Genomic DNA, 23,535 nt, shown 5'->3' with positions numbered 1-23,535 from the left:
TTTATTAACGGGTCCCGCACAGTACGATACAACTACGCCATGTTACTTCCAAATTAAATGTACAAAAAAATATAAAAATTAAACTTTTTGTAGAATTTATGTTCTTAATGATTAGCACTCCTAGAAAGTACTTGCCAAGAAAATTCGCCTATTGCAGTGTTTACGAAAATTATAGGACTCCAACTGGTATTGTGAAATCCAAGCTTCCTAGAATGGTGAGAAACAGTAGCGGGCCATCCGTCGTTGCGGCGCTTCATTTGTGGTGGCAAACTTCGCCTGTTGTTGCTCCATTTATCGTCAATGTATGTGTTCAGAATGTTAGCACCCCTTAAAGTGTAAACACCCTCACATACTCAAGCGCAGCGTTGTGTTTGCGAGTGTCAATGGCAAGTATAGCGCGATAGTGTTTGCATGTGGTTTCTCGATAAACCAAAATAGTTGTACACTTCAATCAACTCAGCAGGCTTTACGCAGATTGTCGGCGATTAGGGGTTATGTGTGGGCTATTAGACGCTAGATCTCTAAAGAATATCTTGATAGTCACGATATACTGTACAGTCAATCTGAGTGATGATATTCCTTTACTGATGTAATCTGTTTCAATGTTACTTGTATAGTTTTTCGGGCTTACATTCGGGCCTACAGTTCTTTATCAGACTAGAATATCGGCTTTTAGGAGGAGAAAAGTCGCAAGGAATGATGTTTATTCCTTGATTTCTTTGTTCTCAATATCCCATACATTTGTGCATTTTATTTTCACACCAACATCAGCCTACATCAGTTTAATTTACATTATGTTTCTTTGTGGCAAAATAAAAAAAATGAATAATGTGTCGCTAATCATTCAAATTGTGTGGCTGAATGGAGAAATATCGGAACCTACTTAAGGAAGATCAAAATTGTTTTTAATTTTGGCCGATTTATTACTTCCGTTGTTGACATTTGTTTCATTCCAATTTCGTCAAATAGAAGTGCGATTTTATGCTATTTTTCAGTTTATCTCCATATCCTCTACAATGGTTTCAACAATTTCCTTTCAATTCGTACACTAATTACCCACCTAAATGCTTATAACTTTTCTACGGAAGTACAAAGCTAATTATCTCTCAAGTATAACGTTGGAATAATTTACGCTACTCCAGCTACAAAATTTTATGTAACCTTAAAGCTATGTTGGAATACCAGTTTAGAAAATTGATTTCCACATAATTGAAAATGCATTTTATAGAATTATTTTTTAATCTTTTTGGAAATATTTCAGGAAAACGGGTCCACCGCTTACCACCCGTTAAAGTAATTAGATAAGGGAGATTTTTTCTGTAATTTTTGGTTTAGTTTTGTGTCTACAAATTGAAAAATAGTTTTGGTGATGCGTTTTTTCAAATTTATATTACGTCGCATAATAAGAAAGGCTTGTAAATTTCAAAGTGTGAATTAAACATATCCATGCTCAATCGCTAGAGTCAGAGTATTGGGCTCACCAAATGGCCAAAGATAGGCCATACAGCTTAGTTCTGGATGTAAGCTGTGATGTCGCTAAGGCACAATCATTCCGCTCTCGGAAATATTGACGCTTCGGTTTCAAAATATTTAGAAATCAGTCTCATTCATTAGTCTCGAACATAGGCGATCAGTAATCAATTACAATAACTTTTCCTTGGCTTACCTAGTAGCTTTGAAACATCTTAAGAGCTGTAGATAATTTTCTTGTATTTCTTATGTATTAATTTTAAATTTTGTTGGAGTTTATCTATTTTAAACTTTATTTCGTTACTGAGATGGCTGACAGTTTTTTATAGTATACCTCTAGAAGTTTTTTTTGTGTATTTTCTATTTTATTCTATAAATCATTTCGATGTGGTGTAAATAAGTTCCTTACTTCTAACTAATTAACTGAGAAATCTTTCATTACTTTTAGGGCTTCAATGACAATGTTTTCATTGTTTTTTTGAGCGAACAGAGTTTTTAACACATTGCTTACTTTCTTGTATAATTCAGTACTCTGTTTCACTTTGCCACAAATTATTACAATTTTTTTTTGTCTTACTTAGCAGCAAGAGTTGATTAGTGGGGCATCATAACGTTTAATATTCTGCAAACGATTCAATCTGTAAATTGATTCGTGCCAATTTATATGTTAATTTAAGCACTGTAGAGTTATACAATCAATTTATTGAAAGAGAAGAGCATCCTTTAGTTTGTCTAGTTGAATGGATTTAGTTATGAAGCTAGATTGGGTTTTAGAGAAATCTGCGCGTGGTGTAGATTCAGTTATTTTTTATTTTTATTCAAATATTCTTCATTAGAATAGAAGATCTATTGAACAGACTTGAGTGAAGATTGTCGGGGTTGTTGGTAGGATTAATTTGATCAGCTCCCAAATTGCCTAACTAACGTTTTCCGAGTTCTACGAGTTGACTTGCTCAAAATGAAATACTCTTTCGACTGCAAACATTTTTAACACTTATAGCAGTTCACTCGAAAGGGGGGAAATTATATTACTGAAAACCGAAATGGTTTCATTTGCTTTATAAAATGAAATTTTACGATGCATTGTTGGCTAAATATACACCATAAAGTTGAAGGTGGTAAAAGTTATTGGGATTTAAACTATAAGAAAGTGGAAGTAACAGATTAACATTAATTAGTTAAAATAGTCTATCTAAAAGCAAAAGACGACGTTCAAAGTGAAGCAAGATGAAAGGAATAGAACTAAAACCATTCGCGTTTCTCTCTAAAAACTGTGGTTACAGTTACTCCACTTCCATTCACCGATCATCTCGTTGCTGTTAACATCTATTCGAGTAAGGTTAACTAAAACCAATCTGGAACTGTGTGCTCCAAGTGACAAGAACAATCATTACTAGCCATACACGCTTCCAAACCTCATAGGTCCATCATTAATCAATGTAGTAATGGCTGAAAACAACGTCTTTCCAGCTTACTTATATAATCGGGAATCACTTCCTTATGGTTTAGAGTTGCTATTAGCTCTTATGGTTCACAATAAAAAAAAAACCTAGCATCACTGTTCTGAGACAACATTCTGGTGTGGCTATTAAATAACGAGACTATTGCTATAAAACCTTTTATTTTAAATTTATACATATTTAGTTATTATCACCTTTAATATATGCCCCTCTCCTATCCCGAATTTACCATTGTTCGAAACAGTGCTGGAAGTCTTTTTCTGTGAGCTCCTGCATGACGCGTGCCGCTTTTTCTTTCACAGCTTCAACGGACTGAAATCGTGTACCTTAAAATGCAGATTTGACTTTGGGGAACTTATAAAAGTCACATGGGGCCAGGTCAGGCGAATAAGGCAGATGGCCTAAAACTGGGATGTTGTACTTGGCCAGAAACGTCTTGACAGACAATGCAGTGTGAGCCGGCGTGTTGTCTTGATGGAGAACCCATGACTTGTTGTTCTTCCACAAATCGGGTCGTTTTTTCCTTACTCTTTCACGGAGTTGAGCAAGCACCTCACGGTAGTAATGTTGATTAATTATAATTTATATTTTCATCCGTTTTTGGACGTGGAAGGGCGACTCGGGCTGTCATCATCTCCGACGTCTTCTCGGCCATCTTGGAAACGCTTGAACCACTCAAATACTTGCGCACGTAATTAATATTCATCGCCATAAACTTCTTTTAATAAAAGATAAGTTTCAGTTGCGGTTTTACCAAGTTTCACGTGAAATTTCAAGACAATTCGTTGCTCTTCTACATGTGTAGCATCATGTTTTCGGCTAAACGAAACTAACACCACTTACACAAACGACGGTTCCGGTCAGACAGATTTCTCTACAAGCTCGTGAGACGCTGCAATCGAAAGAGAGGGCTTCACGCTGCACAGCTGTTGGTCGTTAAGATTTTGCGCATGCATAGTTCTTCTGTAGCAGCATCAATCTCGTTATTTAATAGCCACACCTTGTAATTCAACCATCGCTGCAGCTTATATCGCTCCCCACGATATGCAATTATTATCAATTCTAGTCACGGTCGCACTCTAATAACCAGATTCAGCCTTACATTGTTTAAGTCCTGCAACAATAAGTGTATCCTGTTGACGGAGACATGAGAGGAATCATCGCCCATTGGTGATTACAAAAAATATTTACTGGTATCCATCGCCGAGGGCAATCGCGAGGCCATTGCCGTCTCCATTATTATTGAATTGTGGTATTTAAAACACAATTAAATTAGAATTTTTCCCTGGGATGATTGGATACAGTAGATATTGAAATATTTGGCAAACTCTCCATGTATGTTCAAGTCCGTTAGTAAGTAATGCGTTGCATAATGAAGATATTGGTCAAAGTTAGTGCGTATTTAACTTTAATTTTGAATTATTAATGAACACTACCCAAATCTATTCGATCCATATGAAATTTTATGAAAAGACTATCTCACTTATACATGAAACTATTCAATACTTTACACAATACAGTACAATAATTGGAACTTTGTAAGACTGAAAAAAGCTCGGGCAAATACAAATATTTGTTTCTTTACTAAAGCAAAGGTTGTGATTTTCGCCCTTGACGCTGAGGTTTCCTTAATTTTATAATTTTCTCCATTATATATTGCTGCTTTCCCCAGTAACCATTACAAGTCAATAGCAATCCCGGGTAAGATTTGTTTAAATATTTATTAATTGTTATTAATAACCTCTTTTAAATAAATCATACTTAAATGAAGTGCTACATTTTGCAAACAATATTACCGTTAAGTAGAAGTGGTGGAGAGTACTGATATAGCAGTCTCTAAAGGACGAAACAATAGCCTAGTAAGTGTAACACTTTGTTCAAGTGGATGGCGAGTCGGTGGCTGTGGACAAGGGGGATGATACTAGACTTCCTCCCCCCTTTTTACTTCACTTAATTTAATCAATGGCTCTCTTTATTGAAGTATAAAAGCTTACCTATTCTGTAAAATGAAGGTAAATGCAATTTCAGCACTTCAATCACTACGGACGTATAATGAAATGTCAGGTGCCTACAAATGTCTGTCTTCTGCTTTATGGAAATAGAAGTATAGATTAGAGCTTTAGTCGGGTCGAGTCTTCTTCCACAGGCACTGCAGCTTCTTTTGTCCCGAAGGTCTAGTTGCAGATACCGCTTTTCTTTTTACAACTTTCGGAGATGTTCTTCCATTTCTCTGTTTCCACTAGCATTAGAAGTCACTCGTCGCAAAGTAACAAATTGTAATGCTAGAATACGATACCCTTTGCTATCTTACAGTTATACCCTGCAAAGGGACTGAACTTTCATATTATCTGTGCCTAAATTGCTTTAAAAAATAGTTAGATCACATTAAGCGAAGATATGGTTTGTCTTTAGGATCACGATTGAGAGCGGGACATCAAACTATGATGCTGATTTTGATCAGCCCAGCTAAGCAAAACTTCCCAGTAATCCTGAGTAATCAAAAACCCATTTTGAATGGTCTAGGATAAAAAATCAAAACGATGCAATCTGCAATGAATTTGTCTGGGCCCTATAACTGAATTAGCTCTTTTTCTTTAGAAGAAACAGAGGTTTAGGCTCTTGAGATAAGTTCAGGTTTATCTTCTACGCTCTGAAGATTATTGTATAAAACATTCGCAACATTACAAATTCAAGTCCAATGCAATTACATTTTTAGACTCTTTGGTGCCTTCTGAATGCTTTTGCCTATAAAAGCGGATGGTTTTCTCAATGTACTAAGCTGAGTACCTGCTCCTGTTTACTCACAGTTCCAATTTCAAATCCTAGAGTAAGTATCATATACTTATTAATGGAGTTACGAAGCTCTCATTACGCTGAAATCTTGTTTAAATCAACGTTAGTCCGCAGTACTGAATATCTTTAATCTTATTCATCATAGATAACATATTTATTGTTCCCTTCCTTGACCGGCTTCAATTGCCCACAAAGCAGCTATACATAATTCATGCTGGCTAGTGCAAATAAACGGGAACAGTAGTTATTCCGCAGGAGTTTGTATACTCCCAGAACTTGAGTGGAAAAAAAGGAAATATTTATTATCTGTATTTCAAAAACTGGACAAAACTAAATCTACAATAATACAATTTTAGATCATATTTATAAATAATTTTAGAGATTTAAGATTTACATAAGTGACAAAGAAAATTCATTATTTTAGTTGATTCTGCGTAATTTAACAATGGAAAATTTCAGGACGATCTAGATTTATTAAGCTGTTTTTGGCATAACTAGCCAATGAAAAAGACGAAGAAAACTAATGAAATATCAATGTCTAGTTCTAGCAATTGGAGCAGAGTGTTACTGAGTAGTTGGTAATGGTTTATAAAGTAAAATGAGTAAAAATAGTGATCTAACTTAGTTTTAAAAATTATCTACGTACTGTAAACTTTGTGGTTAGGCATTGTGTTTAATAAACTCGTTACAATTTTCTGTTATCCATTATTATAAAGCAATAGAATTCCGATCTGGAAAGAGAAATCATTTAAAAGTAATTTTCAACATTGCCAGAAGTTGAAATAAGCAGGACACAACAAAGCTGATACATTAGATTTACGTATACTTTCACTAAAGGAGTCAGCCCTTTTGGAAACAAAGTATTCTTTATTAAATTTTGCTGAAAATCAAGCGTGTTTTCTTTGGAATCAATTTTCTATGACCGAAATTTTGTTGTAATTTATGATAAGTTTCGATTATATTCTCTCTCCATGCCTCTGAAGAGGCTACAGTCGGCTAGTGCAACAGTTTCTTTCATTCTTCCCAATAGCCGGAAGTAGAGTGCCATCCAGCTACTCCTTTGGTCTACCTCTATTTCATTGAGCTTCTTCCAGACTTCTCTCGATTTCGCCGACCATTTATGATATGTAGCTTTCTGCTTGGCAAGAGATTCATTCACTCTCCCCGTTCTGCATTATCTAAGACGTCCTTGCTAAGTACGTGGTAACTGTGTTCAGGTCTCTCAGCTCCGCATTCCATCTAATCCTCCACCGATCTCTTGTCTCTTATAGCCCGTTAATTTTTTTCTAAGGATTCTCCTCCCAAACATTCAGAACTCGCTAATTTTTTCGTAGATAATGCCTATGACTCATATTTGATATTGTTTAATAGTCTTGTACATCACTAGTTTCGCATTTCTTTGATAATATCTTAAAATGGTGGAACTTTTGGATGGCAAAATAGCATTTATTGGCAACAACAAATTCTAGCCTTATTTTCTGGGCCAACTTAATTGGATTCGATGATAGAACTCCAGCTAAGGCATTCATCGTGCATGCTTTATCACTATATCGTCAGCGCTCATTTCTAGTTCAAGTACCATTTGAAAACTAATTTGCTTCATCACTAAAGGCTAAAACAAGCTGGACGCTCAAAGAAATAGAGGACAATAGAACTCACAATTGGGGAAATTTCTCTACCTCCTTGCTGGAATTTTCTGCAATATTATTTCGTCACACAATTCCGTGTAGAGGGAATATTACCATTCCGACACAACTACAGTAAATTGAATGTTTGTGGACAACAATATAACAAACAAACTTTATTCCCTTCTACCTACGTAAGTACTACAGGAAGTTTAAACCATTCAGCTGGGTTGTTTTGGCGAAAATAGTTGAAGACTGAATAACCAATCTCTTCATTTAGTTCTATCTCATAACTTGACCAACTTATTGATTCTCTCACCAGCTTATTATAATAATCACAGTATAAAAATAACTATTCCAAATATATTCCCTATAATTAATCCCATTAGCCAAATTTTTCTAGAATAATATTTATTTTTTAAATTCATTCGTCTAAATGTGTGCAAAGTTTAAAAGGAAAAAGCAGTGGAACTAAAACTTTGAATCTCAAAATTCGTTCCCTACAATGGTAGTTACGGTCGCTTCCCTAGATAAGTTGCGAAGTTGTTGATCATTTCAATGTTCAATTCTGTGATTTTTAGTTATGATGGTTACAAGCACCCATTATAATTCGCAAACCATTTTGCCATGCGAAAGTAATTTATAAATTAGTTCGAAAATGTGAGGTAAGCAAATATTGAAGCAAAAATTTGCGAATAAATTTACCCTTTACTTTTGAAAGCCATTCTAATTTGTAAAACTTCTAAATAACGATTATTTTAATTACCTAATGCTCAATCTTCTCCAGTTAGGACTGATAAACGAAAACAAACTGTTCTACTCTTGCCAATACTGTTTGGTATTTTATTTCCTCACCTTAATTTGATCCAAAACTAAGCGTCAGATTTTTGACTATAATTTTCTCTTTTATTTCTTTCAAATTATTTTCTCTTTTTAACAGAAACTAAATTCCTATCAAAACTCACAGTTGTATGAAGTATTTTCAAGTTTTATCTTTTGGAAGATTCCCAGTTTATTACAGAATATTATTCAAGTAACTTAAGAACACGTAAGTGATTTTTTTTTTTATGAAAAGTTTAATTCTACAAGAAATCTATTAGAGTACTAGTTTTTAGAAATGAGGAGATTGAGAAATGAGAAAATTGAATTTTTTAATTTTTTCCATTAAAAAAAAATATATTAACTTTTCCTAAGTGAGATTATTTCTCCCAGTGGGCAATTATATTTCTTATTTCATCATAAAGATTCTCTTGGGAATTAACTAAGAGTGGAAAAAATCTTTCTCATATTTCTCTCTTTTTTAAAGGATAACCACTTTTTTTGCCTCAAGAAAGAGGAAGTTGTGCAGTTCCAATAAGTTCCTCAATAATGATGCTGAAATGAAATTGATACCCTTTTCAAAATCTACAGCCACAACTCTCAAGACTTTATTTGAGCGCATTTTACGCAATGAAATTTATGTGAGAAAATAGTTAAAAATACTCCTAAATACTCAATTTATTATGTAAAATGTCAATTTTAGCTACCAAATTTCTTCAGTTTTTTGATTTCAATAACTTATAGTGTGTTTATTACTATTATTATTATTAATATATTAGATTTTCATTGTTGAGAAAAATTATTTTATTTATTTATGGTTTTTATGGTCTTGTTTGCACATTAACCAATTACTTTATATGAGGGCTGGAAAAAAGCAACATATTGGTACCGCACAGTTACTGTTGGCTTCTAATGCCTTAATTTACCAATATCTTGGTGGCAAAACCAGCCCTATCTTTTCCAATATTCAATTTGAGGATTAGCGCAGCCTCTTTCACTTCTTTCTTCATCATGACTGCCACTCTTCCACTACATTCTTCTTCGTGGCTTCCATGAGATAAGGTTAACTTGAGCGTTGCCCGTACTGGCTTATTTTTGCCTAGAACAACACAATGGTCTCTGAATGTGACTTTGTTATTTGTTGTGCGCTTAGAGAGGTGTTTATAGTAGTGTAGTTATAATGGTATTTGTGTGAGTATTTGTGAGAACTAAAATCGAAACTATGGAGTTTAGTTTCATCCTATATTTTTATTTTATTCCCTCTAATGAATTTGTAAATAATTCGTAGCGCATCAGGATTCATTATAGCTAAAATACTTTTAGCGCTACAGGGAAATCGTACATGTGTTGCCAATTCCTTTAGGAACTTGTCTCTATTTCTGTTATATCTGCTGCATCTGAAGAGGAGGTGATCAATGTCTCCATCCTTCCCGCTATTGCAATCACATTTAGGACTATCTAATAACTTAATTTTATGCAGATGCGGATTTGTGAGATTATGGTTGAACCTCAGTCGCATTATTGTTGTGTAAAATTGCCTTTCTCCCTCCAGTACTTCTAAAAATCATGGCTTGTCGGGGATCTTAGGCTGTAAATCAGCGTAATATTTACCTTATTTTCCTTTTCCAGCTCGTAGAGTTTTTGCCATGCGTCATAACAACGCTTTCTTAAAGCACTCTCGAAATCCACTAAATTAAATCCAGTGTTCCCTTAACAAAATCGCTGTTTGCTAGCACGTTGACTTTCTCGTTATCAACTATCCGAGCATGTAACTTACCAATTGCGTTAATCAAATGACTTGCTATTTCTGTAATTATGGGATCTAAAACATCGCCCGGACGTTTTATTAGTGCACTTTTAGAATCACTGAGCATTGTTGTGTATTTGTTCCGCCAGAATTATCGCCTCCCAAATCGCTACAATTTCTGCGGTAAATATTGAGGCATTATTAGGGAGCTTGTATAGGCGAAAACTTACCGTTCGCGGGTCAAGAACTGCACAACCTACTTCCTGCTCTGATTTTGATCCGTCCGTAAATAGTATATAAGGGTTGATTATGATTTCCCTCATGCGCGCTATAAAAGCTAGGTATGTTAAATGCCCCCATTCTTCTTTCACCTTATCATATAGATCTTAAATGGACGTACGGAGATTCCTTACAAGATAATTCATAATGAAGAGATCTCCGAGGAGTCGCGTGCAACACCTCTAGACCAGAGTATAATTTTTTCGTAACCCCAAACATTTCACACATTAATGGCGATTTCTTTTTTAACCAAAACCTGTGTGAGCGCACCATTTCTGAGAGCTCTGAGATTCTCATCAAAAAAACTTGTTTAAACTTAATTAGTCTTTTGCTTTTAAACTTTCCCAACAATAATTCTCGACGTATGTGAAGAGGCATAACTTTAGCTTCCAATTCGGCGTACTTGCTAGTGTAACTCTTGGATTAATCGGGAAGATGCAACCATTAGAGTGTTCACTTCAGAGTTCAAATGCTTGAAGAAAGACTCTATCCATGTCCTTCCTCTTTTTCCCGAAAAGGCGCTTTGGACAGCACACTGTGAGGAGGATGTACCAATGGATTGGGTTTGTTGTGCCGAGCATAATTTGGAGGAGTAGCGCAATTTTTGTATGGTTTAATTGATATTTCTGTTGTAGCTGGCCCAAAGGCGTCATTTAGCATATTCCTCTGGTGCCAGTTTACCCCCGCATCCACTTGAGAATAGACAAATCCTCTTTGTATGTGCCAAGGAAAGACTGGAAATAGATCTGACGGACCATCTCTTGATCAGTAAATGATGAAGGCCTATACATGTACCAGTTATGCTCACTTGCGCCATTTGGTAGTCGAGGAACATTCCTTTGCCTGAAAAACTTAGCGAATCTTCCCAGACCATTCCAGCAAACATTGCCCTTGAAGCAGTGTACGCACCTCCTGCGTTCTTGGTATCCTTGATGTTCTTTGAGCATCGGTAAAAATTGTTTAATCGCTTCTCGAACTTTTGACTAAGATCAAAGTGTATCTGTTCTAATCAGCTTAATCTCTGGTTACGGTCTCCATAGGAAGAATTATTTTAATAAAGTAGAATGCGCCCGCCTGTTACATTGAAGAAAATTTGACTATTTCATCTTTTGAAAAAAAAAATGGACAATTTTTGTTTTTTGCAATTTTTCCAACAGCACACTTTTTTGGGCATTTTTTATCCCATGTATTAAAGCTTATACAAGTATCCTTCCAGATTCTTTTATTTATTCATTTCAGAAAGAGCCTAACACCGCACAAGTTTTTCGAAAAATCAACTGATTTTGTTTTCTGTTCAAACGTTTATTTCCAGATGCCTTGGGACAACCAAAATGAAATTGCAAATTTGTACTTTCGGATTTTTTATTTATACTGACAACGCTGAAATAAATTCCTGTTAAAAAAACACAATAAAAGTTTTGGAATCAGTAAATCTAAAAAATGTTTTTTCCTGTTATTATAATGATAATTTAAAATCTTTATTATCTAGTTAGTTATATGTTCTTTTTAGTGTAAAAACTACAATAGTTTTTATATATATACTATTTTTAATATAAAATAAAAATTACGCTTTGAAGAGACTAAATAAATTTAAATTTAGATTTGATCATTATTTCATTAATGCCGAATAAATATAGAATAAACAATAATGAATTCAGCGTCCCCGGAGAGGGAAGATTTGCGAATAAAGTTCGACGTCGAATGTTTCTTCCACTTTATGGTTCTGAACTTTCTGAACTACCGAGTGACACCAGTAAAATGTCATGTACACTCTGTTCGCTTAAAATGTATATTTAAAGTGAAATTAATTTAATACTTGGTACGGATCAATATCTGGGCTATCAGCAGCTATTTATAATATAATAATGTTATAATACATCAGTTGTTAATGAAATACTCGTACTAATAATATTTTTCAGTATTTAGTTCTTATTTCAGGGACTGCCAGTCGTCTGTTAACGTGCTCAATATTATTTCATTTTCGAGCAGACTTGTTTAGTCTGCCTTGAAGCTCCAACACAACCCCAGATACACCACTAATATAAATATATTTTATATGAGCAAAAAGAATCGTTTACTCACTAAATAGGTACGTAACTTAAATGAACTATAGTTTTAAACTATCGGAAATTGATAACATTAGAATCACCTTCACTCTGTAAGTACCACCAGTGGGTGCACCAAATGAATTTATAATACAAAAGAGTAGTGAATCAGAGCAGTGAATTTCCTAACAGAAGGAGATTGCTTTTCAGGAAGGGTGTAGTGTGCTATTCCGTTTAGCCTCGGGAAGTTATTTAGGAAGAGTGTTTAGAGTAAGAAGGAAGTATTCACACCCTGGAATCGTGTGTTTACTTTGGTGAGATTTAGTATGCAATGCAAATAAGGGGTGGTCGATAGGAGGATGTAATGGAGTAATTGAATGCAACGGGGAGTTGGTTGCAGGGCAAGCCTTTCTACAAAAAGAGCGCCTCTCGCGTTATTTGTTATACAAACAAACTTATTTTTTTTACTATTTTACTCGTATATTCCAAAACACTTTTGATATTAATGTAATAAATTCTGCTATTATTTAGTCTTTGTCCAGACTGGTATTTAATAGTTTATGAATCCAAATTGGTTCCTGGGTACAAGAATTTATTTACCCATTTGTTAATTCCTCAAATAAGCATCTCTCAGGAGATCAATAAAAGAATTTTGGCTTCACATGTCGTACGCTACTTTGGAAGATTGAGTTTATGAAGTGTAACCTAATTCCCAGGAAGTTCAAAGTCAGTTCATTGATTCTATTCAAAAAGACACTGATTCTACCTGCATCACGCATTTCAAACCCTAGACCATTCTGAAAACTGATGAAAGAAAAACAATTTGGCAAAAAAACCAATGGCCCAGTAAAAGAAGATAATTTCTGGAGAAGGATAATTAAAGAAAGAGATGTGCGAAGTGTAAGGAGAAGCCGATATACTGGAAGAGGATTAGTTTGAACAAATTTAACTGAGGAGAAGGCCATGGTGGTTAGAGTGGAGAAAGATAAGGTGCCAAGGAGGGCTCTGAAAGGAGTTCTGGGCACAACCAGGACGCGGGTAGGCCCAGATACCCAGATATTACTTTCTTTTTTTTGGAAGTTAAATCTTGAGGTGGTTGCTAGTGGCTCTGTTGGTGTTTCTTCGAGACAGGTGGCGAGTTTCGCACCGATATCGACCTTCTCGTGTCCACACAATCCGCAACGTGCTCTCACCTACACCAGATACACTACCCTTAGAATTTTGTGAAACAGAGCTAGCTTGTCCAGGATCAAATAGGAAGGTTTTTAATAATTTAATTTTATTATTTACTAAAGGTTTAAGACTCAAGGATTTTATTTTACTTTGAAACAAAGTAGATTCTTAAGCTCCTTACTTCTGTTAGCGGAAATTTGAGTGTCCAAAAATCCACATTTAGGGCCCATCCTGGCAGTGAAAAGGCTCGAAACAAGCTCTTAATCTTTTTCATTGGGCCTGTTTGGTTTCTTAGTAATGTTAGCTCTTTTATTTAATAACAAAAACAAATAAAAGAACAGACAAAATCCGATAGTTTTAATTGGGCGACGAGAGTTCCGCATAAGCTGCGTATTCACTGCCATTCGCTGGAATATCCTTTTCTCTGGAAGTCATTATCTAGATTGTTCAAATATAATTAGACAATTTTCTCATTTACTTTCAACGGATTTTCTTGCTCTCAGCATGAAATTCATTTGATATTACTTTTATTTTTTCAAGGTTACTAAGTTCGTAAATTGTTATTAACTAAGAGTTTTTTAGGTAATTCTTAAACAATACACCCGCATAAAGATCCTTTCCGAACATAAATCGTGTGGTCACCGTCAGTTACCTGTGTATCCAAACGGCTCCAAACCGTACTGTGTTTACTTAACATCAATTTTTGCTTTATTTGGAATAAAAATTATTATACATTATTAAAAAATTATTATATACACACTTGGTTTTATAAAATTATTAGGAAGATTTAGAAATAATACTGATTTTTTGCATAACTTTTTAAATATCCATCTCTACCAGATCAATACTATTTTTCTCCGTTCATTTTCTCACTTTTCTAGTCTGAGATATCGTTTGGGATTTTCTGTATTTTATTGTTATAGACTGGACACTGTTCCCAATATTTTAAAAAAGGAAAACTGGCATTTTGTTTAGTTTAATGTTCATAGATGGCAGTGCAGTAAGTGAGTGACACATGGTGCCAACAGCGGTGAGTAATGGCATTAATATTGTCACTCACACACGAGTGTTATGGAGGCGGCAAACTCTTCTGGCCAGTGGCCGTGTTACCAACCCGGCTGGAGTCGCCACTTAGCCTGCATTTCTCTCTCCAAAACATCATTCCTACAAACATTGTGCTCGGGTCAAAGGTCATCTCTAAAGTATAACAAATCGAACAGTATTTATCATGTACACTCGTCTAATATATGTGAATAATTTGTTTTACTTCATTTTCTGTTCTATTTTTTTTTTTTATTATTATTATTAAACTTTCTTTATTTTCCATTTTAAACCACAAATGGACCCTGGGTTAGTGCGGAAGCGATTCCCTGCCATTTGCTGCCCTTTTCTCAGGAAGCCATTACTTCTTCATTGGAATTTTAACCATGTTTTTCAATATTTATAACTGTAAAATGTTAAAATGCAAAAACAAAATACTTACGAATATCCCTCTTCTTTTGAGGTAAAAACCAATACATGTCTTTCTAAAGTGGTATTTACCACTTTTGGTCAAAATGATAATTATTTAGTCCGAAAAATATGATCAGCAATTCTTTTGTTTACTTTCTTTCTCCGTTTGAAGGGATAGGTGATAAGGGAATAGGTTAAGCACAAACTTAGTACTAGATTTGGATACATCCACGTTTCCGATTGTAAAGTGTGACCGAAGGTGCGCCAAACTGAATGAATACGTTGCTGATTTTCGAATTTCATTTAAACATTTTTTTTTGTCAACAATGTTGATTTTTGGTTGATTATCAGGGTACTTTCAATTTTTCCGTCAAAATGAACTAATAAAATAATAAATAAATAAGAATTTTATAGTAAAGTGTACAAATTCACTACAAATATTGAATCAACTGTTATTGAAAGTCAAAACAAGCCAGTACTTCGAATTTGAAGTAAGTGCGTTAACTATTACACATTTTTGTAACTTTTTAGAATAGATTTCTCTCTAGGGTTTTTTCGAAAACGTTTTATTAACTTTCCAATAAGATGAAATGCTGTTATTACTGTCAGTTTTTTTGGAGAATCTAGAATAAGTGTGTCTTTTGTTTCCCTTTAACAATTATCTATTTAGACAGAAAGATCTGAATTTTGAATCCAGATCTTTCTAGAGCAGCTCCATTCCATAATGTTCACTGTATTTGTAATAATCTATTGTTAGGCGCCAACGGTGTCCGAGCGCTTAGAAGTGAGGCCCGCAAAGCTAATATTGTATATTGGTATTAGGTTCGATTCCTGGTCTACTAGGCCTTGGATTTTATTTAATGGTTAAAATGATGGCTTTGTAGCAAATTGTTTGCTAGTCGCTCCGATCACGGTAACTAATTTGTATTTGGCATAACTTTACTTATCTTATTTTTTAGAAGACTTGGATATCAGATATAATTTTTATGATACGCGATTGACATAGAATTAGTTTGTAGGTTTTTTGAAATTCAGATATCATTTTAGCGAGACGTGGATGGCATATGCATAATATCCTGATTTAGGAGGACATGGAAGATTTAATTCGTTATTAAAAGAATTTTGTCGATTAGTATTACAGTAAGAGAAAATTACGGCAGTATTTTAAATTATATTTATTTTATATTTGATTAAAGTTGATTTCTTCGTAGCCTATTAGCACGAGGATGGTGTCGTTTCTGCTGCCGTAACTGTCTATTCGCACCTTTAGGGGTGATGAAATTATGATTAAAACGATGTCATTTTTTTCTTTTTTAACTAATCAAATATTTCTTAACTTGTAAAAATAAAAACAAAAGCAGGCACATTCTAAAGAACCTTGAAAACAGACATAACATCTCCCAAGGTTAAACATTATTGGCTCACTTACTTTTAAAGGTACTTAGAACACGCAGCGATACTTAGCTATCGTGCTCTAAATGTATATCTATTTATATAAGTATAGCTTGGACCACTTAGTGTGTACGTACGCACAAGTTCATTTAAAGAAGTTATTTGGCTTGTGTACAATATCATTAGGGACTTACTCTTTTTACCTTGTAACTGCTGAGAGCGGATGTGCACTTGGATGCATACACAAACGCAAAAGAAGCTCTGATACTTTAATTTACTTGAATTTCTTGTCTTTTTCTCTTCCTGTGATTAAGGTGAAGGACTGTTAGTAAATTTCTTTTTTTTTTTTTTTTTTTTTTTTTAATTTTGTTATTTACAATTTATATACATTGTATACAATAAGTAAATATGAATAGTATGATGAACTGGTGCGGGAGGAGAACATGAGGAGAGAAGCTACCCAGCGGTAGCACTCTCTGTAGGAGAGAGGAGAATGTGAGGTGGAGAGAGGAGAATAATGATTTAGGTCTTCAGCATACAAGGAAGTCGCGGGGCTACTGGCGATTCAGTCGTCGAGGAGTGTTAAGGATGTCAGAAGAAGTGAGAGACAGTACAAGAGGATTAGAGCCAATCGAGAGAGTTGTCTGGAATTTTTGGTATTTAGTCTTGGCGAGTTGGTCTATGAAGGGAATGTTGAGGTCGTGGTGAAGAGTAAGGTTAGTCACGTAGAAAGGAGCGCCAACTATCTGTCGGAGATGTTTGTACTGTCCGTATGTTTGTAGGTTTGGCTGAACCCACAGCTCTAGACCGTAAGTCCACATAGGTTTGAGAATAGTGTTGTATATTAAGCGTTTGAGTTCTATGGGCAATTTGGAGCGTCGTCCAAGAAGTCTGTAAAGCAGTTTAGCACGTTTTGTCATTGCTTGTCTATTAAGTCTAGTGTGTGGGTTCCAAGTGAGTCGTTTGTCTATGTAGAGCCCAAGGTAGCGCACCAGATCTGAACAAGGAAGAGGATTGCTGTTGAAGAGGTAAGGTGGACAGGAGCCCCGCCGGAGAGTAATCGTGGCATGCTCGCATTTCTATGGGTTCATTTTAATCCGCCACTTCTTTGCCCAGGATGTAAACACTTACATCCTGTAAGTGTATGCACGTCACACGTCTGTAACTTGTATGAAGCTGATGAAGGCTGTGTACTTGTAGCTAGTATGACTGTGTCGTCTGCATATGTACAGAGTGGTGTAGAGGGTTGTACAGGTATGTCTGATGTGTATACTGTGTAGAGAACGGGGCCAAGTATACTCCCCCTGCGGCACTCCTGCCCCCACTGTCGAGAAAGAAGAGATTGCTGAGCCAGTGCTGACTTGAAAGAATCTATCTGAAAGATAGGAGCGCAAAATGAGGTAGTATGTTGAGGGAAAATGCTTTTTCAGTTTGAACAGTAATCCAGGATGCCAAACAACTGTATTAAATAACTATATAATCAAACCAATTCATTTGCGTGGTCCTAGAAAGTTAGGCGTAATGAATAAATCGAATGTGACAGGTTTGGGTCTACGAAGACGTAAATAACATTTGCTATGAACATTTATTCTGCATAATTTATGCTATTCGTTGATTTTTGTAACAATTGGGATTCACTTCTGGCCATGTTTGTGTAGGCATAGGAAGAAAAAAGCATGTTGAGGGGAGTTTACTCCCAGCACTTCGCCTTTAACAGCCCCTTTTTTGTGTAGAGCCCTAAGAATGCTGTTTCATATTCCTTTCTTGTTTGCATTTGGGTTGATTTGATAATAATCTGTGGTGTAATTATTGTCTTAAAAGAGAATTAAGCAAAAACAACTGCCACTAGTGTTGTGGCACTGATGTTACTTACGCGTATAAATTCATTTCTCTCTATTCTTGCTCAGTTTATATTAACTTACCAGATACGATTTTATTAAATTTAAACTTCTCAGATACCTAGTTAAATAACATTTTTAAATTATCGTTATAATTTATGTTGAATGTTTTGACGTTTTTAACAGAGTTTGGTTTTAAGTGGTTTGGTCGATTTAATCATAGTATTTGCTATCGCAGAATGTGCAAGCGTGGTAATTAATTTAATACTTGGTTACACGTAAAATGCATTACTGGTTTACGCACTTTATGCAATCAGTGTAATGATACTTCTTTTTAATAATATCTAACGTGTAAAAGTAATTACATTATTAATTTGAAAATTAAGATTGAATGTTTGGCTAAACGAAATTTGAAGTACAAATCTCATTATAAGTAAAATTAAATTAAATAATATAAATGAAAACTTAATATTTTAAACCAGTTGTCATTTTATCATAGCAAATCGTAAATAATTGTGTTTGGCCATTTAACTTATTTATTTAACGAAGCTCCAAGTGGCCTATACTCGTAACTGAAACAATTGATATACTAGTACAATACTACCCAAACCAGTGTGTACTTATGGAATTAGAGCTGAGGTCTCCTCTGTCATACCTGTCAATCCACTACGCCGACTGAATCGTTAATAGCCTCGGACTTCCTTGAGGTCATAGAGAGTGCTACCTACCCACTGGGTAGATTCTCTCCTCCTGCTCTTCACGTACCGTCATTAAAATATTTATTTATTATTTATTTGCAGATTTTAAAATTCTTAATACAAATAATTTAACTGCTATTAAAATTAAATCTTTTAGTAGCAAAAAAAAACATTCAAACACTCAAGATACACAAGTGGAGCAGTGGATTTTGAAAGAATACAGGAAACGGTGGCGATTCCGAGCTGACTGCCGTCAGGCTTTGAAAATTCTTGGCCTTTCTAATACGGCTATGTTGAGTGGACATGCGAATTTAGCATACCATCTTTTCAAATGCGGGCTTACCCAGTCGCCAATTTGCGCTGGCTGTGGTGAGTCCAATAAGACTGTGCGGCACTTTGTAGAGGTGTGTCCCGTTTATTCTAAAACTAGATTCCTCGTCTTCGGGAGGCTAAATGTTTCCTTACCGGAGATTGTGGCATCTGGTAAGCTTTACGAACTCTCAAGGTTTATTGAGTGCACTGGGCGATTGAGTCGCCATGCTCCCTGGTGTCCTGTAACTTCTTTGTTAGTTTATGATACTGCTATCCGGAAACTCTTAGACGGGATTTATTGGTCTTGAAGTCCCGGTATCTCTCATGAGATGAGGGTTGGTCGGGGAACAATGGGCATTTTGGATTGCCTTTGCGTTTCTTCCGCCGTATGGAAAGACTGCTACAATCTAATCTACACAAGTTGACGATATTCTCCTTGCCATTTTATTAGATAACTAGGTTTTACATTAAAAGCCCAATTCATAAGCGCTTTATGTTCAACTTTTAACGGTAAAACAGAAGTAGTATTTAGTCAATAGATAAGATGTCAAAATTGCATACTCTGCAGCCTGCAGGTAACATTTATACATAAAATATACGAGTATGTTCATAAATAGGAGATCCGCGTAAGGCCATTTTTATTTGATGAAAAATGCTATTTGTAACCGCTTCCTGGCCATGACCCCTAATTGCAGTTTGACATGAAGCTCCACCTGATGCAGCACTAACGATTTACCGCAGAAATCACCTTCATCAAAGAAGTTTTGGTTTATTTCCTGTTAAGAAGTTTCCGCTAAATGATTTGTTAAATATGGAACGCGTTATTAGAATATACTGTCAGACACCTCTTTTTATACATAATTTTTAAGAATAAACAATTTAAATTTATATCAAATATTCCCATTTTTATTTCACTTAATTATTTAAATAATTATAATTTAAATTATTTACTCCCGAACATTTCAAAATCGTAACCCATTTCGAAGATTCTTTTTGTTCGCTAAACACTGTAGATCCAGCCCAACAAATCTGATCTTAACATTCAATTAAATGTTTAAGTATATCCTCATCTATAAAGTAATTTAAATCAATACATACTTATGAATAAAACACTTTGTAATAAATACATCGTAGATCTCGCTGTCATATCATGTTTTCTAAAATTTTTGTTTATATAATGAACGCAAATGCACAGCGCTATGGGTGTCAAGTAGAACTAAATTTAAAATTGAACTTTATAGTTCTGTAGGTTACTAAATGAGTTCGGATTGTCCGATACAGGCTTGTCCGATTTTTGGAAGTTCCGATTACGTATACTAATAGAAATTAAAGGTTTTTTCCAGTATATTTTAAGCAATATCTAAGTACAGTGGATTTCATATATGGTTGTACCACTAGAAGTTGAATACAACAATGGAGATTTCAGTGAAAATATATAAAATAATAAAATAAAGCCTGCACGAAACAATAGAATTCATATCTCTCTGTACTTTTGTTAATACAACGTGGTTGTATTTTTTAAAAAACTTTTGTAACCAGGTTCAAGAGAGATTTCAATTCAATTGTAGAGGCTAGTTTTTTCGAGGTTCTATTGTAAATAGGCTTCTGTATAACACAGCATTGATTTCCGACTAAATTTGGCCCGAATATTCTTCAGGATTGAAACTACTCGTAATGGGAAAAGTTTGGAAGGGAGGCCATTTTGTTTTTTAGCTCACGAAGGGACCAGTTTTTTTCAATCTAAAGCACACATTTTATATATTTTGATTTTTTGTTTCATTCTGTTTTTACCGCATTTGCGAAATTCTTAGATTCTCAGCTGTATCATAAATTTTTTAAATAAAATTACTTATTCGGTCTCCCGTTATTATATTTTATTCTTCTGCAGTATTGAGGGTGTACAAAAAAACAGACAAAAGATTTCTCTCCTTGTCGTGTTTGTTCTTGGCGTCAGGCCATGTACCGGATCTTCTCTCAGTGCTCTTTTAATATCTTGCTAGAAGATCCTCTGAGAATTCCTTCCCTGTAATCTTCATTCCCTTTTTTAGGCAGACGCGTTTTATCTATATTGCCGATTTGACCAGACCATCATCTAAACTATAACCTATTGATGATTCAATTTTTTTTTTTTAATTAAACTTTTTTGTTAATTACATTTCAGATACATGCTCCACCTTCTTTTTTCTTTAAACTTCCTCAGGTATTTCACGAATAAATGCAGAATTAGCAACCATTCAGTTTGAGCTTCTATACTAGGAGACAGTGCACTGCGCTTGGCACGATGCATCGTCATGTATCTTGCGATAGTTCCCTTGGCCCAAAGAATTTCCTATTTCTTTCCATCAATAATCTGCCTAACAACCAACCAACATAGATTAAAAGACATAAGAAGGGGAAAATAAGATAAACAACATTAAGAACTCAAAATTACTTTGGTAATACAAATATGATCTTCGTTTTTATTGAAACTGGCCGTATAAAGGATTATATGGTCGAAAGCTGCATGAATAATTAGGGTTTTTTAAAATGCTCAACTTTGGCAATTTTTTCCTCTTTTTAAGATAATCTACTTTAAAAATTGCCAACTGGTCCATCTAAAAGAGTTTTCAATGAATTAAACAACTTGATAAACTTACACTTGTGTGCTCGAGCACACGTTTTCTTGCAAAACAAACATAATTTCTCATAGGAAGGTAAAAGGAATCCTGGAAAATGATATACCGTTTGAAAGCCCATTAGGCAAGGAAACTTTTATAAAAAGTCCCAGCACCTAGCTCTGACAATGATCACGTAAGGGCCTTATGAGTTTTTTTAAAAATTTCAATTACTTTTATTTTTCCAGCACCTGGAGGAAGATTGAGACTTTTTGGAGAGTAACTTATTCTTCGAAATGGTATCAATTTTTAGAAAAAATTTCTGTTTTTCTATCCGTGTCATCAGAATCGAATTCGGACTAAAACTTTCTGAGTTATAACATTTTAATTGGAAAAAAGTAATGATTTTTTATAAAAAAAAAAGTAAATTAACGTCTCTCAAGAGCAGTGGAAAATATGAAGTTGGCCAATACGTCATTGAAGTCCACTTTAGATGTACTGCACACAGTAGGACTATGGACAATACTTACTGGTTCACCCTGTATAGATTTTTAGAAAGACGTTGCCAAAATTGGGGAAAAACAACGAGGAATATAGAATATTTCGTTCTGAGGCCATTGAACGTACAAAAATGGTTAGGGCATGCATGTTCTCTCTTTCAAAGTTGTTTCAAAGTTGATAGAGAAAGCAAGCGAGGATTGGGGAAAGAATATCTCACAAAAGAAATTTGGCAGAAAGCTCTAATATTGAGGTTGGTTTCTTATCGCTCCTGACTCTGAAGTTTGGGTCGGTTCTGTTCAATGGGAGTAAACTTTTTCAATTGCCCATTTTCTGGTTTTATTTTAGACTATTTCTTTGGAAATTACAGGAACGATTTTCATCAATGTCTGGTTACCTTTCACCCATCTAAATGCCAATTACTTTTATAAGAAATCTTTTTCCATTCCCCCTCCAAAAATTGATATTTCGGGGACCCATAGGAACTTAAAGCGCATCTCTTTGAGTTGTCACTTTAGTTGATTGTACCATTTACCCATCTCCATTTAATTAAGTTATGCTGTAATTCCTGTTTTGCAAAATTTAAATTTAAACTTAAAGGCGTCTTTGTTTTGTATTTTCATTTTGTATTTTGAAAATTTCTCCGAACTAAAACTAATTTTAACAACTTTAATGTGAAAAAGGATTAGCTATGAGGTTAGCGTATTGAATTCTCACACGGAGGTCCTGGGTTCGAATCCAGCTGCTGACCCTTAGATTTTCTCTTTTTAGGAGCTTCTTACAGCTCACTGTCCGGTGATGGACTGTGTTGTCTGTAACGAGAGAACACTGTCCGGAGGCCGGCAGTGCACTGAAAAAAGCCCCGGACGCCAATAACCATAGATGTTGACGCGCCTTAAAAAAAAAGTTAATAATAACTTTAATACTGAATGCTTGTATTAGAATTGCCACTATTACCGCATCAAAATTTGGATTTTGTTCAAAATTTAGTGCTGTTTATGTGCTAGTCAGTTTCTCTAATCTAGACTTTGTTGATCAAGTCATTTAGCCGAAATTGGCGTTTAAATTTGGTTGGACTAGCTTAATATGAATGAGCAGTCCATTCAGCTATGGGTCACCATTTTAGTTGATCTAGATCTAAAAATTACAATATTTTTCAGCCAAAAGATATAATATACAGTTGCCCACGGTGATTATACTCACCAAAAATTATAGCACAAAATAATTTGTAGCCCTTTCTGATATTGACATTAAAATAAGTCATATTAAAAATAAATATCTTTTTTAATATTTTCAAAATATAAAGATACCAAATTTTTTTGGCTTACTACAAATATCTG

The 23,535-nt window shown here is 34.8% G+C and overlaps 1 protein-coding gene, 1 long non-coding RNA gene and 1 other non-coding gene across 16 annotated transcripts in view; all 3 read left to right on the top strand.

The window, feature by feature from the left end:
* The window catches only part of SLO2 (slowpoke 2), a 508,183-nt gene that overhangs the window by 264,153 nt on the left and 220,495 nt on the right, over positions 1-23,535 (top strand). The window lies entirely within an intron of this gene.
* On the top strand, positions 8,070-11,621 carry LOC141448611 (uncharacterized). 2 transcript variants are annotated; one of them, XR_012455167.1, is made up of 3 exons: positions 8,070-8,396; positions 8,655-8,808; positions 11,506-11,621. It is a non-coding gene; the product is annotated as an uncharacterized lncRNA (long non-coding RNA). The 2 variants fall into 2 exon arrangements; XR_012455166.1 differs by having other exon boundaries at positions 11,433-11,615.
* On the top strand, positions 11,157-11,345 carry LOC141450571 (U2 spliceosomal RNA). Its single transcript, XR_012456177.1, has one exon. It is a non-coding gene; the product is annotated as a U2 spliceosomal RNA (small nuclear RNA).

The sequence above is a fragment of the Rhodnius prolixus genome, unplaced genomic scaffold (genome assembly GCF_049639745.1).
Source record: "Rhodnius prolixus isolate KJV_2025 unplaced genomic scaffold, Rpr scaffold_2, whole genome shotgun sequence".
In the NCBI taxonomy this organism is placed as follows: Eukaryota; Metazoa; Arthropoda; class Insecta; order Hemiptera; family Reduviidae; genus Rhodnius; species Rhodnius prolixus.
This window is presented reverse-complemented; position numbering and strand designations above follow the sequence as displayed.